The 18,938-nt window shown below is 41.8% G+C and overlaps 1 protein-coding gene across 1 annotated transcript in view; it reads left to right on the plus strand.

Moving 5' to 3' along the window:
- Positions 1 to 1,987: 1,987 nt before the first annotated feature.
- The window catches only part of LOC149779712 (solute carrier organic anion transporter family member 2A1-like), a 67,444-nt gene continuing 50,493 nt past the window's right edge, over positions 1,988 to 18,938 (plus strand). Inside the window, exon 1 of the mRNA XM_089940572.1 lies at positions 1,988 to 2,086. The gene's annotated coding sequence lies outside the window, so the exon portion shown is untranslated. The remainder of the gene's footprint in view (positions 2,087 to 18,938) is intronic.

Genomic DNA, 18,938 nt, shown 5'->3' on the forward strand with positions numbered 1-18,938 from the left:
AATATGTAGCAAAAAGACACTAAAAGAGATATTTTAAGCAAATTAAACAATCAATTTATTTCCCTACGATACAATGTGAAAACTCAAGTGACACTTACAATATTGCAAATTAAATTCCTCATAGTCCTAAATGTCTTATCACAAATTCAAAAATGTATAACATTACGAACGAATTACAATAATCTTGAATGTTTTGATACAACAAAACGAAGACATATAGAATTTCGTTGAATAAGTTCACAAAAATCCAAAGTAATGTATTAATCCAAAAGTCAATAAGCACGTTAGTAATTCCAATGAATATTTAAAATAAATTATTCCTCTCGAATCATATCTGATTTCAACAACAAAGCTATAAACTCTGGTCACAAATTGATTACATCACTGATCTAAAACGATAAGAAACTATTTGTGTATTTAATCCCTATTTATTAAAAAGGTTATGTATATTTAAGTCATATTGTGTGCTCAACATTTGTCAGTAACTGAGGGTAGATTTTTACATACCTGACGTTTATCTTGTTAAGTGTGGAAAAAGGGGATGTTTACTAAAAATTGAGGTGAAGGTCTGATTTTGCCTACAGATAATCTAGAGTTTTCCCTGGGAATTTATTTTTCACTAGAAATGGTCATATTAGTGTATCCTAAGTCAGGTGCGAATCTGTTGACTAAGTAAACAAATTATTCATTCCTATCTTAATTTTAGCCTGTGGTATTATTTACTGTTGTGTTCAGATATAATACGAGCGGAATTATTTATGTAAATTATACATTGGAATTACAAAGTGCTCGTTAACGTTTTGGACTAAAATACTATTTTGGGATTATTGAGGACTCATTCAAAGATATTCTGGATTGTATCATTTTGGTACATTCATGAGTCATAGTACATCAAGACACTCAGTACTATTGGAATTCATTCGGAATAGTATATACCTTGGGACTTGTGACAGAACAATTAGCATTCTTTGGGATTTAATTCACAATACTGTAAGTTAATCTAAAATTTTAATTGTTTAACTGAGAGAAACAAGTTTATTTGTTGATCTTATCACACTTCTGATTTGCTTCTCCTTTTTATTATTTTAAGACCATAGAATCGTAACAAACTTTTGACTTGGCTTATGTCGTGAAAGAATGTGCAGCAATCCAACAAATAAAAAACCTATTTTAATTATAAACAAGACTGGGATTGAGCCCACATAATATGTAAACATTCTCTATATAGCGTATACACATATGCAAATGGTAACTATGTGAACATCCTATTTAAAATTAAAAATTATGGACAAAGGTTAAGTACCGAATATAAACTAAATAAACATAACAATATGTAATGGTTTTGCCATATAAACATTTCAGTTTGTGATCATCAGATTCTTAGAATATCAAAGGAAGCATTTGGTTATCTCCATTCAAGTCGTATGTTAAATGAGTAATATCTAAAACGCTTTCATCAAGTATTTCTTTCCCCATTTCGTTTGCTGATTGTTCGATAACATTTATTTGTAGAAGTAAGATTTCAAGGCAGTGGGAATATATGGTATAATTGTAGAATATGTTGATACCGTCCTGGTATAAACATTTTTTTAAATGTATGTATTTATTTATTTATTTTTATTATGCGTTGTAACGAGGAAAAGGTCCTATTGTTTACATTGTACTGCCACCCATCAATGACTATAATTGCTTATTGACTAACGTAACAGCTTCTTTACAGTATGTTCAGACGATTTCTCTAGTTGTAATAATCTAACCAAATATATTGACCTTTTCCCTCGTATCGTGCTGTTGAAACTGATGACTAACATTTAAAAAAATCGCTATAAATATACCAAACCAGGACCAACAATACATGTGACCAGGTTATAACCAGGACGGTAGGTTTTGTAAGTAAACGGTCCAGTGATTCTTGTTCTATTCAGTTACCCGTACTTTTTAAGACATGTACATCAAACAAAAACAGTATTGACCGAAGACGTAGAACCAAATCCAGACACGTTATTTTGTTTATGACTAGCGAACGAAGCCTTCCAGCTATAAGATAAGAACATGCAGTTGCAAATACGTGGCATTTAAGTTGGACGTAAGTACATTTTCTAGACTTTTAGGGATCCTATATTCTACCTAGGTTTTACAATGAAAGGAGTTCAAAATTGCCCGTAAATAACATTTCAGTGTCTGACGAATGATAAGAGACTTCAAAATGTTTATAAATCTTCTGTTAGTAATGGAAGTCTTAAATATTTTTCATATACAATATATATATATATATATATATATATATATATATATATATATATATATATATATATATATATATCGCTAAGAGGCTGAGTATACAATCAAGCATATATACGTATAGATGGATATATAACGCTAACATCAGACTTTCTGTGGAGTCTAGATCTCTGTATGTTACAAATACCCTGTTTAACATACCCAGTGTCATTCACCGCTGTTTGACTTGCGTGCTTTGACTGCATTTAAAACGCCTCCGAGTCTGTTTCACAGTAAATTAAAAAAGGAACATACTATCAATTCAATATTGTGTGAGTGTAAATTAGATAGGGACATACTGTCAATTCAATATTGTGTAAGTGTAAATTATATAGGGACATACTGTCAATTCTATATTGTGTAAGTGAAAATTAAATAGGGACATACCGTCAATTCAATATTGTGTGATTGTAAATTAAATAGGAACATACTGTCAATTCAACATTGTTTAAGTGTAAATGAAATAGGAACATACTGTCAATTCAATATTGTGTAAGTGTAAATGAAATAGGGACATACTGTCAATTCAATATTGTGTAAGTGTAAATGAAATAGAGACATACCGTCAATTCAATATTGTTTAAGTGTAAATGAAATAGGGACATACCGTCAATTCAGTATTGTGTAAGTCTAAATTAAATAGGGACATACTGTCAATTTAATATTGTATAAGTGAATTATTACCTCGCTCATGCACACCACAGTTATATACCATACAGTAAACTGCAGAATAAAATAATTTCTTACCGAATTGACAGACATATGCATGTTGGGGAAAAGCTAGGATATCAACGGTACTGTGGTCACGCAACGAATACTGTTTTGAATAATCAGATACGAAGTCAAGTAGGTTGTTTCTCCAAAACCCTACTTTCGCATTATAAAAAAATGAACAACAAAAATCATTTGGTTTACATAGACATGTTATGAACGACAAATGTCACTGTCACTAATGCCTCAATTAGTTTGCATACCGCTATGACAATAAAATGTAAATAAGTGACATGATTAAGTGACACAAAATTTCTTCATCAACAAACATCTACTCAAATTAAGAGCTTTGTTTGTTATTAAAGTTAAGGTATCGAGGATTACTACCGAATACATCAGTAGTATGATAATGGGGATTTTGCATTTTTTGTTACTGATCATGATCAAACCTTTTACCCTCCCCCATAGTTTTGTCATCAGATTACACGAGCATGCATCCAAACCAACGCTAATCCGCGATTGTAATCTGCAAACATTTCCATGAGGTACGCATATCAGAGGATAGTCGTGTGGGATAGAATAATTTTACCTTTGACCTTCATACTACTAAATACGTCTCAGATGTTGTCCACCCATGTCACAAATACAAATGCAAAGAAAAATACAAAGACAGCGCTGTTACGACGCGAGTATATATACATCAACTATCCACTGATCACTGTCATGATTTGCATCAATACTCAAATGGTAGGCAAAGCGATCATTATTTCATAAATTGTACTGGGCACAAGAAAATCGGTGGACCAACCGGGCACAAACTAACTAGTCGATTGACCGATTAGTAATCTAGCTATTCAAACTCAATTTATTTCCCTATTTCATTTACAATATCGTCTGCCATCTACTGGCTTTCTTTGTCATGCACTGTGTTATCAAATACTCTATGTGATTTACAATAAAGTATCCGGATACAGCTGAAATTGTTGCAGGTCTTTTTGTATCATTAGATGTTTTAGATACTGTACATTATCAAACAGAGGCTGTATATCTTTCAGGTTGATACCAGATTATTTTTAGATCAGGCAATATTTGCGAGCATTCCGTATTTAACATAATCTAGTTGAGCTATTCCATATATTTCTGGGACTTCCTTTGCAAGGATGGAACTGCAATTATTATATTTCCGCAATCATATGCAGTAAAGGTTCTGCTTGTTTTCTTGGCTTCTATATACTTTTTCTGTTTCAAAAGGAAATTACTCGACTTTTACTGGCTGTACATCAACTATCCTTTCTGGCTCGCCCGGGTTCCGTATCTGTGCTGAAGTCGCTTGGGATTTTCCATTTTAGCCAACATGATCTCGAACTCCGCCATGCTAACCATTTTATCATCAATAGACATTGAGTGTCGCTTGGTAATTGTGTTAAGACTGCTTTGTACTGCTGAGAGAACTTCTAAATAAACATGTATTCGCGAACGTAGCCTTCACAAGATTATTCCATCAGCGCTGCCAGTCACACTGGTTACTATTGACACTGCTCCAACAATAATTCCGACTGGTGTGCCTATAATAGTTGTTGTGGATGCGATTCCCGCCACTCCAAGGTCAACGACGGTTGCCGAGGCGATTACGAAAAGAGTATCCACAACCATACACACACACACACACACACACACACACACACACACACGTGCGCACACGCACGCACATACGTTTGTATTTCCCGAGTACCGATGCGCTTTTGCTGATTCATCTCGCAGCTGTTGTTACACTTGCATTATTTTCTAAAGTGGGTAACACTGAATCTCCATCAAAGTCGTTCTATTAAAAATGTGATCGGAAAGTATAACTGTTTGACGGGCTGGACTTCCTCAGGTGCAGCACGTGCTTGCACTGCTAACCAATTATTATTTTTTATTGTTACAACTGTCACAAAATCATAGTAAATATCCGTCGGTGAATATTAAATCTCTGGCGATTGTGCATTCTCGGAGCCTAGCAATGCGTTCATGTAGAACCAGATTTATTGCGCCATTGAATAATACTTCAAAGATCGTCGTCATCTTCGCCCATGGACATGTGCGTTCTTGTTGAATAAGAGTCGATATTTTACTTTCCTTGGCTGTGTTAATGTTTGTGCAACATAATCAACGGCGAAGGCAACCGAGGTGGATTTGTCCGTAGACTCCACTTCATCGTTGTAGAAACAATTCCTGTGGGGTTTTTTATGCCTGGCTATGTTTTTGTTATTTTCTACAGTGGGTTTTCACGTGCAAATGCAAAGATTCCAGATTGTACATATGCAGGGCTGTGTCTCTCGGAATGCTTCAGATTCGTCTGACAGTAGAAGCACATGTATTCGCCGGTGTAGACTTGTACACGCTGACTCAGCCCAGACCTTGTTTGGGTGTTTATTTTCCTGACTGCTGATACCTTCCCGAGTCAGAGATGAGTAGGACGCTGTTATGGGTGGCAATTCTACCATATCAGTTGGTAAGTGTCAATCATTCGTTGTATATCTCTGCAAGATTACTGACTAGCTTGTCAAGGCTGAAGTTGAGGAACTAGAGAGTGTCCGCGAACTGCAGCTGTATTTATCTGTGTTGTTGGGGATGACGCTAGTTAGTTCCTTTGATGCTGATGACTCCTTGAAAATGACTGATGATCATGCACACACTGGTAAAGAAGCAACACAGAGATTTTTGTTTTACTTGGGTAAATTGCATGAACTCTGTACGGCTGTTCTTTCCATGCACATAATGAGAAAGTCATCACTTATTTTGTCATCGGTCGACCTATATATGCCATCAGAGATCCAGCCGTGGATTCTTAGCGCTGCTTGTGTGGTCCTAAAAAACAAAGACACAAAGACCATCAGCTGTGAAATCGACAAATCAATTTGCACAGTTTCTTGGGACGTTGGGTTGATTCGACAAAGCATGATCAGGACTGACTGTGAATACATGTGTAGAAGTTCAACTTTACCTGTTAAATCTATTCCGTAGGTCGAGTTACGTTCCAACGCCAGCATGTATTCCGCGGCGGGGAGTAGTGATGACACTCCGTGTTGTGAATGGGGCTATTGTCTGTGCTGCATATTGCGATTTAAGTGAAGTTAAAAAGATAATGTGAATTAGATCTATGCTTAACATACATGACGGAAAATTTGTCGTTTTCCTCTTACTACCGTTATAAGTCAAATTAGTATGGTAGATTACAGATAAACAGGAAAGCGAGTATAATAATTATTCATGTTCCATGCCGTCCTTTTTGGGTAAATGCAAGTACATTTAAAAAAACGCAATCTTTGATTGGTATGATACACAAGTTAATACATTTAAAATCAATTGGTTCACAACTTCGAAAAAATTACGTAAGTAGTAAGGTGGGGCACTAGAGCCTCAATGGGAATTAGCATTACAGAGACCCCTGGGCAAATATAGCCTCAATGGAAATTTAACATGGAGAAAAATCGTGGGCAAATATAGCCTCAAGGGGAATTTAACATGGGAAATAGTCTTGGGCCACTATAGCCTCAAGGGAATTGAATATGGGAAAAAGTCTTGGGCCACTATAGCCTCAAGGGAATTTAACATGGGATTTTTTTTTTTTAAATTTTTTTAAATTTAAATTTAAATTTAAAAAAGGGGTAGGCAATTGAAAGGCTATCTCTTTTCGAGAAATATGGCTGGCCCTGAAAAGGGCCTTTGGGTTTATGTTAATATTAATATTAACATAGATGGCATCTGTCACATCTTCTTCTTCTTCTTCTTAAACTCCTTCTAACTGCCGGTCCATACACAAGTACCCTCTTGAGACATCCTTGTCTTTCTATGTAAACTCTCCTCATCCATTGACTAGTATCTGTCCTATCAACAACAGTCCACTTGGACCTGACATACATGAGCATGTCCGTCCTAAACATCATGGAAGACACAAGGCTGGATGATTCAACTGTGGTCCACATCTTGAAGCGACGAGAATAGGTGAATCAATGCAGTGAACTGCGCTTATTTATAGGTACAGGAAGGATTGAAACGGATTGAATTCATTCACCAATCCGAACACGCGTTACAAAATTCAGTCAGCTCGCATCCAATCCGAAGAGAGCAGTCTGTGACGTCACGTGGTCTATATAGATTCGTTAGCGCTTGTGTGCAGTCAATCTATGCGACAGTGATTCAACATGACGGAAACTCAGAAAACGATCCATTGGGGTGCACCAGCAGGGGAGACTGCCCAAAGGAACCCGGACTTACTTTCAGAAGAGGTACATTGGGATTTTGTGGATTTTCTTACCTCGCAAGAATTTGTTCCGGAACCTTCGTTACCTTCTTCATTACCGCAAGTGGAGAATTTTAGACAGAGACAGAAAGAAGAATTGGAGAAATTTATGCAACGACAAAAGGAAGCGGAACAAGCTTTTCTCCTACAGCAACAGCAACAGCAACAAGAAGAGGTAAGAAAAAAACAACAGCAACAACAGCAAGAAGAAGTAGCAGCAAAGAAACAAGAGGGTGAAAATCAAACGGCTACGGTACTGTTGGACATTTTAGCGGAGTTAAGAAGTCTGAAACAAATGTATCAGACTTCTTTATCACGACCGAAGAGAATACGACCTTCCCGAGCTAAACACGCCAACCCTGTGACTAAGCCTATCGTACCACCCTTAGTGATTTCAACCCAATCATCAGAAGTAGGCCTCGGCCGTGGCAAAGGCTTAAGGCAGTTAAAGTTGATTGGTTAAACTCACCCCTACACCAAAATAAAAGGCCCTTTTCAGGGCCACCCACTTCTCTCGAAAAGAAATACAATTTAAATTTGCCAATAACTCAAAAATCAACAAAAAAAAAAAACCATTTTACCCTTATAGTATATGTCTGTGTATGAGTGCGTGAGTGTAGCTTCTTATTTTAAAATCAAAACTCAAAGACACTTACCTTATATCATTCATGTATTCTTTTATCCATATTTTACAATCCAATTCACAATTCACAACAGAACACTTTAATTAAAAGTTCATTGACTTCTTCTTTCTCCTTGTTTAGTCTCTCTGTTTTTTGAATTTCTTCACCGTTTTTTCCTCATTTTCTTCCCTTCTTTTCTTCTCCTGTTTCTTTGCTTCTTTTAAATAGAATTGTCTTCTTTCTTCCTCTTCTTCCTCTGAAGAATCCCTCTCTTCTTTCGAAGAATCCCTCTCTTCTTCCGAAGAATCCCTCTCTTCTTCTGAAGAATCCTTCTTTTTTTCTGACTCCTCCTGTTTCTTTTTTGGGCAATCTGGAGACCAATGTCCTTTTTCTTTACAATAATAACAGGTATCTTGACTTTTGTCTTTTTTAGCCCCTGTTTTTTTTTTCTTTTTTGACGGTCTGGACACTCTGAAGACCAATGCCCTTTCTCCTGACAGATATAGCAAGTATCTTGACTTTTATCTCTAAAGGAAGGAGAGTAGTCCGTCGGCTGGTCTGAAGAGAATTTTCTAATGACCCCTCGCAAAGCTCTGTCGAAACGTTCCATCTGGGTAGTCTCTTCCATCGTTGTGCTCGGCTTGAGAGTGAAATGAATAGTGAAAGAACAAGACACACACCCTTTTATATACGCTGGTCTGCCATGACTATAAATTAGTCTATGGTGTTTACACTTGAGTCATTTGACGTTTTGCACTCAAGATGAAACGATCCCATTCATTCGAGAAGAAAGAAGAAGAAGAAAGTAAGAGGCAGAAACGTGATCTATCGCCTCATACCAGAGCTGAAATCTTGGCACAAATTCATGCCAGTGATTTTGAAGAGTACATGAGTGAACCAGAGTTTGAAACCTCTAAACCAAGTTCGTCACCCTTAGTCAACCCTGAAAAATACTATTCCATTCGAGAGACGGAAAAGCGCTCCTCTAGAAAATTTAGAACCACGGCTTACACCTACACAGTGAAGTTTAAAGATTTCAAGGCCGACGTACCGTTGGAGAAAGCAGAAGGGTTTATCACCGAGATGTGGGATTCTTTGCTCACCGCACTCAAGCGACAATGTCAACCCAAAGAAGACGATCGCTTGACACTGTCCATAGATCACGACGGTCTGAAATCCCCTGTTTGCATCGAGTTTAGCAGACCCGCAGAACTAACCCCTTCCAAAATCATGGACAAGATTCAACAGGTACAACAATCTAATGACCAGTTTGACATCACCGATGGTAAAGACACACTGAAAATGGCTCACGTCTCTCTTGCTCAAGGGACTGGACGCAAAAAGATGTTATTGGTGAACGAGCTTCGCAGCATTAAGCGTAGCCTTGTCCAAATTCACAATCCTCAAGACCAGATGTGTTTAGCTCGAGCCATCGTGGTGGGACGAACCTATGTCAACAAGAATGACACGGCAGAATGGAAAAGAGCCTGGAAAACTATTCGACAATCGGACCGAGCCAAACAACGAAACGAAGCAGAACTCCTGTTGCAACAAGCCGGACTGTCCAAAGACACACCCTGTGGCATTCCTGAGATGCAAAAATTGCAAGATGCCCTAGCTCCACGATACACCTTCAAAGTGCACCCTCAAGAAGTGCGCGGACCTCTGTTGTTTCGAGGCCAAGACTTTAAGGACGGAAAATACATTCATGTCTATTATCACGATGACCATTTCGATACCATTACCAGTATCACCGGATTCCTGGGATACAGTTATTACTGTGAGAAATGTGACTATGGTCATGATTTGATAACACAAGGTTCACAGAAGAAATGTGCTTGTCAACTGCTGAGATTGTGCCCTACCTGTGGACAAGGCATACTTACCAATAATGCCAAGGCACACGTATGTCGAGGAAAGAAAAAATGTCACATCTGTCACCACATCGTGGACTTGGAACACCAATGCTACGTGCAAAAATACCAACCCCCACCAGAGAAAGAGGACGGTCACAAGAAGAAAGGTAATTTCATCTTTTTCGATTTCGAATGCATGCAAGAGACTGGCATTCACATTCCTAATTTCTACGTGGCTCATCGAGCGTGCGAGAAGTGCATTCAAGAACCTATCTTCAGTCATTGCCCTCACTGCAGCAAGATTCCTGGAGGACGTGATAAAATCTTTCGGGGACCGAAGACGTTAGCCGATTTTGCCCAATGGGTCTTAGACCCCATCGACAAGACGTGGAGCCTAGAGGACATCGAACGTTACGGAGATTGTCATCGTCATGCCACGGTGATGGCTCATAATTTCTCCGGATACGATGGACAGCTTCTTCTCAGATACTATACGGAACAAGGCACCGAACGTCCTAAAGTGACTTTGAACGGAGCCAAAATCATTTTCATGCAAGTGGGACAAGTGCAGTTTAAAGATTCGATGAGCTATTTGGCCATGCCTTTGAGTGGAATGCCTAAAACGTTTGGAATTACAGAAATGGCTAAAGGGTACTTTCCACACTTTTTCAATACGGAAGCCAATCAACACGCCGTTCTACCCCATTTGCCTGAGGCTCACTATTGCGACCCCGACAACATGCGTACCGAACAACGAGAAGCTTTCTACGCTTGGTACCAGGCTCACGCCTCGGACCCTTTCGACTTTCAGGAAGAAATGCTAAAGAATTGTCGTTCCGACGTGGACATTTTACGACGTTGCTGTGGAAAATTTCGAGAACTGTTCATGGAACACGGAGGGGTCGATCCTTTGAAAGAAGCTTGCACCATTGCCAAAGCGTGTTCCTTAGTGTACCGACAACGATTCATGCCTGAAAACACCGTGGCTGTCATCAGCCCTCCAACGACCCACTTTGTCAAGCGTCAATACTCGGTCAAAGCCCTACGCTGGTTACATTACTTGTGCGACAAGGAAGACAAATGGATTCAGCATGCCCGCAACGGAGGGGGTGAAAAGACCATCGGAACGTATTCGGTCGATGGCTGGGACTTAGAAAACCCCAAGATCGTGTACGAGTTTAACGGTTGCTTATTTCACGGATGTCCCGTCTGTTACCCTGACCGTAGCACTAAAAATCAGTTTTTACAACGAACCATGGAAGACTTGTACCAGGACACTTGTCAGCGACGCCTAAAGTTAGAACAGCAAGGATACCAAGTGGTGGAAATGTGGGAACACGAGTACGATCACCGTATGAAAACCGATCCCGAGTTTAAACGCCTCGTGGAAAGTTACCAGTTCATGGACCCGTTGAACCCGAGGGATAGTTTGTACGGAGGAAGGACCAATGCCACCTGTTTGCTGTACCAAGCCGACGAAGAGAAAGGAGAAGAAATCAAATACTTGGACGTGTGTTCGCTGTATCCCTACGTGTGCAAATATTGTCGCTTTCCCGTAGGGCACCCGCAATTGCTGACGGAACACATCGACCTGAAAAACATTCGACAATACGAAGGCTTGATCAAGTGTAAAGGTTTGCCTCCCACGAACCTATACCATCCCGTCTTACCTCACCATTGTCAAGGCAAACTGATGTTTCCCTTGTGCCGTACTTGTGCCGAAACGTGCAACCAGGACCAACCTTGCCATCACAGCCAGGAAGAACGTGCCTTGACGGGAACCTGGGTCAGCGTGGAATTGTTCAAAGCTCTGGACATGGGATACGAACTGTTAGAAGTGTACGAAATTTGCCACTTTCCCAAGACACAACAGCACCACAAGGGTGACCCTACTCAGAAAGGCATTTTCGCCGACTACGTGGATGCCTTTTTGAAACTGAAACAAGAAGCCAGCGGCTATCCTTCCGGGTGTCACACTCCCGAAGACCAAATACAATTCAAAGAGAAATACTACGAACAAGAAGGCATCTCTTTAGACCACATCGAAAAAAACGAAGGCAGGCGATCGTTTGCCAAAGTGATGTTAAATTGCTTGTGGGGTAAAATGGCACAACGACCGTGTTTACCCAAGACGGAATATTTGACAGAACCTTCCCGCTACTTCCAGATGATTCACGACAAAACCAAATACATGAAACACGTGGACGTCGTTCGAGAGGATTTGATCTTGGTCCATTACGAAGAAGATCTGGACTTTGTACAAGACGACCCTTTTGGAAATGTCATCATTGCGGCTTACGTGACAGCCCATGCTCGCTTAAAATTGTACGAAGCTTTAGAACTGTTAGGGGAACGCGTCCTGTACTTTGACACGGACAGTTGCATTTACATCCATCACCCGATTCAACATCACCCTGACATCGAAGGAGAACGTTTAGGTAGCCTGGACAGACGAGCATCCCGACGACAAGATTCTAAGTTTCGTCAGTGACGGTCCCAAAAATTACGGCTACGAATACCGGGACAAACAAGGAGAAGTGCACACGACGTGCAAAGTGAAAGGACTGACTCTGAATCATCGTACCAGTCGAGTGGTCAACTTTGGGGTATTGAAAGAAGCCTTGCAATCGGGAGAGGATTGAAACTTTAAAGTGACCACCTATCAACCGAACAAGATCGTACGTTTACCCACTCACCACATCGTCAGTCGACCCTTGGAGAAAGTCTATCAAATTGTATACCAGAAGCGAGTGCGACTTCCCAATCACTTTACGTTGCCGTACGGTCACGTCGGTATTGGTCTGTATATAAAAAGGAACCCTAGGCAAGATCGATAGTTCATTGTTCATTGAAGTAACTTACCATGTCGTTGACGAAGAAGAAACCAGATTGGTTTGGCTTGGACCCAAGAGGTGGCCCAGTATGCACGAGAGTTATTCAAGGAAAAAAGTTACTTTTCAACCCGTGTTAGTGACGGTGCCAGAAGAACCCGTCACCCAGGACGGGACTGTCGTGGACAGGCCTGAAAGACCCTTTCGGGAGGACACTTGTGTGACCTTACCCCCTACTATAGAACTGGTTAGAACTTTACCCAAAACATGTTGTACAGACACCTGTGTTTATTCCACGTTCATGGTTATCATGTGCCTTTTATTCTTGTACTTAAGCCTTTGGCTTTTATGCATTTTTGTCTTTCGTATTCATGTTTGAAAAAAAAAAACATTCAATAAACGTGTTCTGAAAAAGTATATAAACTCTTGTCTTGTTTGTTTTTTCGTGTCACAAGTGACATTTCCCACACAATGGCTACCTCTGCTGTCTCTGCTCCCTCTTCCTCTACTGTCAAAGTCATCGACGAACACTTAGATCGTGCAAGTTGGGAGGCTTTGTATCTTCGCCATCCCTTTAACATGCTCATTGCTGGACCTAGCGGTTCAGTCAAAACCGAATTCGTCAAACGTTTGATCGAACATAAACATCATTTGATCGATCGGCCACCTCAACGGATCGTGTGGTATTACAAAGAGTGGCAATCGGCGTACAACCTCTTGCGAGAAAGTCAAGGCGATTCCATCGTGTTTGTGGAAGGTATTCCTAAAGAACACGACGGCATCGTCTCTGACTCCCGTCTAACCCATTTGGTCATTTTCGACGACATGTTTGGAGAAGACGAAGAAGAAATTAAACTGTGGTTCACGCGCAAAGGGCATCACCGTAATGCCAGTGTCGTTTACATCACCCAAAATTTGTTTCAACAAAGTAAAGCCCATCGCACCATCAGTCTCAATGCGCATTACGTGGTCTTGTTTAAAAGCCCTCGAGATAAATCGCAAGTGCAAGTCTTAGCCAAACAGTTAGGAACGCCTTGGCTGACTCAGGCGTACGACGATGCCACTCAAACGCCACACGCCTATTTACTCGTCGATTTGAAACCTACCACTCCCGAGGATTTGCGATTTCGTTCCCACTTGTTTCACCACTGGTGCCAAGACGGAGGGCCTGTCCTGTACACGTCTCCGTCCTCGACTTCATTTCACTCCCCATCAAAAAATCTATAAAAACCTCAGACCCTTTTTCGTCTGTCTCACACAGTGTGAACATGACGTCCCTTCAGTCGCATCTTCCCGTCAAATTGATTCGTGCCTTGTATGGCATCAGTCGAGAAAAAAATCCACAAACACGAGCTCGTGTCTTAGAAGCTAGTCTCAAAGAAGTCTTACGATGGTTCACGGTGACGGCACGTCAATTACTCCAAGGAATCATTCAGATTCCTCATCAAACCAAACGCTTTTTCGATCGAGACAAAGTCGCTTTGGTCCAACTGGCCGATCCCCGCATCGACACTCAAACCAAAAAACAAATCATTTTGAAACCTGGAGGGAGCGGTACTCTAGGAGGGGTCATCATTCGCTCACTTTTAAGATGGGATCCTAATGCCCCCAAAGTTATCCCCAAGACAAAAGTCCAACGAAGTCCCAAGAAGAAGAAAACGACCAGGTCCCCAAAGAGAAGAACTTCTCCAGTGGCAGGACCCTTCTCTGACCAGACACCACCACCCCGGAAAAAGAAAAGAAGCCCCCAGAAAAAGAAACAGAGAAAAAGTTCCCAGAAAAAGAAAAGTCCACAGAAGAAAACTAGTCGCAAGAGAGGCACTTCGGCCAGGACGCAACCTTACACTCGCAAACCACGATCTGCCACGGCAGTGACTGCGTCTCCGGCATCCTCACGTTCATTCACTTCTCCGTTAATGACACCCAGAACTGAAGAGTACTTGGAGACGTTGATTACACCAAGAACATCTCCGTTGATGACCCCCAAAAGAACTTCCCCAGTGGCAAGACCCTCCAATTTAGTGGCAGTGGCTGCTGCTCACAAAGTACCTTCTCCCAAAATCAAAGTCCAAGAAAGATCGGGCATGTTACAAAGTTTACTGGATTTGTCCAAGCAAGAACTGGCTCGATTTAGTCCGTTGCGTACCCCTGCACGACGTGTCATGCCTGTCATGAAGTTGATACGACGTAAAGACAATCAGTGGCGACGCGTTCCAGTATAAAAAAGGCCTGTGACCAAGTCGGGGTATCAGTGTTTTGGTGCTCCTGAAGACTCAGAGATGTCACCCTCCAGAAAACCCCAAGGAAAGAAAAGGAAAGGACTGCCTCCTCGTTTAGTCAAACATGGGGACATGTTATCTGTCCTGTCCAAAGCTTCTCCACCCCTACGAAAAAAACTCATTCAAACAGACTCCAAAGAGGTCATCGATACCGTGTGCGAATGTTGTTTGAACGTTTTGAAAGGCACGATCCCTTTGTCCAAACACCAGAAACAATGCTTAGGCAAACATCGTCACGTTCTTCGCCAAATGGTTCAAAAGAAAATTCCCATTCGTCAAAAGAAGAAGATGTTGGTCCAACGTGGAGGCATTTTGCCTCTCTTGTTAGGCCCCATACTGAAAGGAGTCTTGGGAACCATGTTGGGAGGACTGGTGGGAGCAAGATAAAAAGGCCTTCGGAAGTGCTAAGATCTCAGAATCGACCCCTGACAACCCCATGGAAGGACGAAAACTAGCGTTAGTGCCTTACAAACGATGGATGGAATACCATCGGTGGCAAGAACAACGCACCCCGCATTTACCTCCCAATCCCCATTTGAGCGAGATGTCCCAGTTACAACACGAATTGCAGTCCTTAATGGATCGCCAAGATTTGTCCGAAACAGAAAAATCGCAAAAGTACGGTCAACTCTTGCAACGACTCCAACTCTTTCACCAGAAAGCTTTAGACGAAACAGCTCTACCCACTCTGAAAGATTTTAAGAGCTTGATGAAAAGTCCAGCACCATCACCAGTACCAGTACCACCAGTACCCGTGACCAAGACAGAAAAAGAAGAAGAAGAAGAAGGGTTTCAAACTCCACCCGAAAAAGTACGCAAGTTAACAACACCACCTACCTCCAGAATTGGATGGATTAAAAAGATGATGGCCACCACTTCTTCCTCACAAGAGAAAAAGAAAGTGAAGACAGAAGTGAAGACAGAAGTGAAACAAGAACCGATATCCCCCGCTCAGACATCCTCCTCCTCTTCAACACCTATTGCCGGTCGCACACGCAAAGCATTGCAATCCAAAAAAATACCCCAAGAGAAAAAGAGTAGCCTCTTCCAAGAGTGGGTGCCTTATTAACACACCAATCAACACAAAAAAATGGAAAAATTCTTAGCCAGCATTTACTACGATCCCTCGCATCCTGCAGGTTACGCAGGAGTTCAAAAATTGTATCGTGCTGCCAAAACGCGACTGAAAAGTCTCCGTTTACCTCAAGTGCAACGATGGTTACAAGAACAAGCTACCTACACTTTACACAAACCCATTCGACGCAAGTTTGCCAGAAGTCGCACCCGAGTGGAAGGCATCGATCATCAATGGCAAGCTGATTTAACCGATGTCTCTCATTTGGCCAGCTACAATCGCGGCCTCAAATATTTGTTTTGTGTCATCGACGTCTTTTCCAAATTTGCCTGGGTCGTGCCCTTGACTTCCAAATCCAGCAGCGAGTTAGTGCGAGCCCTGCAACGAGTGTTGAAACAAAGCGGTCGTCACCCTCTTCGATGGCAAACGGACAAAGGCACCGAATTTCTGAACCAAGCTTTCCAAAATGAATTAAAGAAACGTGACATTCATTTTTTTACCACCGAGAATCCCGAAACCAAAGCCAGCATCGTGGAACGTTTTCAACGCACTTTGAAAGAACGCATGTGGAAATATTTTACGCATCACCACACTCTGAAGTACATCGACATCTTACCGCAACTGGTGCAAGCGTACAACCAATCATACCATCGAAGCATCGGACGTGCCCCGCAAGACGTGACTCCCGACAACGAAGTGCTGGTGTTCGAGCGTCTGTTTGGTACGTCCCCGACGAGGGCTGTCCCCAAGAAAAGTGGAGAGTTGGCCGTAGGAGATTGGGTGCGCATTGGCAAAACCAAACGCACTTTTGACAAAGGTTACTTACCTAACTGGACGACCGAACTGTTTCGCGTCACTGGACGAGTGCATGACCGTCATCCTGCCGTCTATAAATTGGAAGACATGAACGGAGAAGTACTCAAAGGAACGTTTTATTTGCCCGAGTTACAACGTGTCACCAAAAAAGAAGACGACGTGTACGACATCGAAAGCATTCTCGAACGCAGAACCCGTAAAGTGGGCAAACGACGTGTCAAAGAAGTCAAAGTACGTTGGAAAGGATATCCACCCAGTTTTGATTCTTGGATCGACGCTTCGCAAGTCATCGACTATAAAAAGAAGTGACCATCATGCCCTTTCACACATCAGACGCAGCTACGTCGACCACTCCTCCTTCACCCAGTTCTTCTGTGCAAGATTTACAAAAACAACCCTTGTGGGTGTGGTGTGGGGAACGTGTGCCTAAAACGCAAATCGTCTTTTTCTGCCAAATCTTCGTGGTGTATTGTGTCATCGGGGCAGCCATCGCCAATTTGAGTTTGCAACAAGGAGACAAACAATTGTGGACCATTTTATTGAGCAGTTGCATCGGTTACCTGCTTCCTAATCCCTCCCTGAAATTCACCTCGAACGGGAACCATGGGAACCTTGTGTCCAGTGCCAGTGCCAGTCACCACTCCAACCACAACCAGAACCCCATTTTGGGCGGAGACACGCCTCTGACGTCCACTAACCCCTCGGACAGCCACAGAACTCTGGAATTATGAGTCACCAAAACCAATTTTACTTAACCTTACCCAGTGACAGTTCCATGGAGGTGTTTCCCAAGAACACGTTGTGCTGTTACACGGCCAAATTACCTCAAGCCATCCAGTTAGATCACGAAGCCCATTGGGAAGTGGCTTTAGCAGAAATCATTCACCCGACCCAAGTCCTCAATGTCCTTCCCAATCAAAATTTTTTTGATGTGGAAGTTCATGACGAGCAAATGCAACAGTGGATGGATAGCAATGTCAAATATGACAAGAAAACCCGTACACAAAATCAAAAGTACACCACCTATCACTTGTTCATTCCCCCAGGCTATTATTTTAGTGGTCAACATTTGGTCAGCACCATAACCTCCAGGTTTAATGTCGTGTTTCTGAAAGCTTTGGAGCATGTCAACAAAAATGTCACCATGGAGTACCACAAAGCAGCTCGTCGCTTCTTGATGAAATTTGAACGGAGTAAAATCATGTCCATTTTATTTTGTCCTGAATTGTATGACATGTTGGGCGGAGACATGGACATGAGAAAGACCATGATCAAGAAAAACGAATTATCCATCGTTTACGACAACGAGTCTTTTAGCAAGTTATTTCGTGCCCCGGTAGAACTGAACCAAGGACTGAATTTGATGTTTGTGTATTCCGATGTGGTGGAGTACAACGTGGTGGGACACACCTCCGTACCGTTACTGCGTGTCATTCCTTTCAAAGTAGATTCTGTCACGAACGCTGACGAGGAAGGTGGAAACACTTACCACGTCCACCGCGAATTTGTCCATCCTCACTATTTGCCGGTCAGCAAGTCGTATTTGGACACGGTCAACATTACTATAAAAGGAGATTTGGGACAAAATATTCCATTCACCAAAGGAAAAGTCACGGTGAAACTCCATTTTCGAAAACGGTTCTCTCACGACTCGTAAGTAAGTCAGGTATCCAGTGTACCGAGGGGTTGCTCGACATCGAGGACACGGTTTAGGAGACATGTTAAAATCGGCCTTTCGTTCGGTGGCCCCAGTGTTGAAACCGATGGTGACACGCGGATTGCACGCCTTGAAAGATGCGGCACTGACGCAAGGCAAAGAATTTCTCCAAAATGTCATCATCGACAAACAAAACCCTAAAGAAGCCTTCATGAGGGCAGGCAAAAATGTCTTGCTGCAAACGGGCAAAGACATTTTGGGCCGACAAGACACACCTATAAATGCCCTGCACGCTACCGAGTCAGGCATTCAGCAAGGACAAGGCAGAAAGAGACGACGAAGAAAACACTCTTTCACCAGACTTCAAGCGAGAAAGGCCAAGAAAAGAAGAACCGTTCGAGACTTAGACGTTTTCGATTATGGAGAAAGAACAAAAAATGATGCACCGAGAGTCTTGCGCTTGTTCCAAGTCGGAACTGGATCTGTTTGCCATGCCCCCTACCATGATGACCATGCAAGAATCTC

Source organism: Sinohyriopsis cumingii, chromosome 17 (assembly GCF_028554795.1).
Source record: "Sinohyriopsis cumingii isolate HCF-2022 chromosome 17, ASM2855479v2, whole genome shotgun sequence".
Classification (NCBI taxonomy): domain Eukaryota; kingdom Metazoa; phylum Mollusca; class Bivalvia; order Unionida; family Unionidae; genus Sinohyriopsis; species Sinohyriopsis cumingii.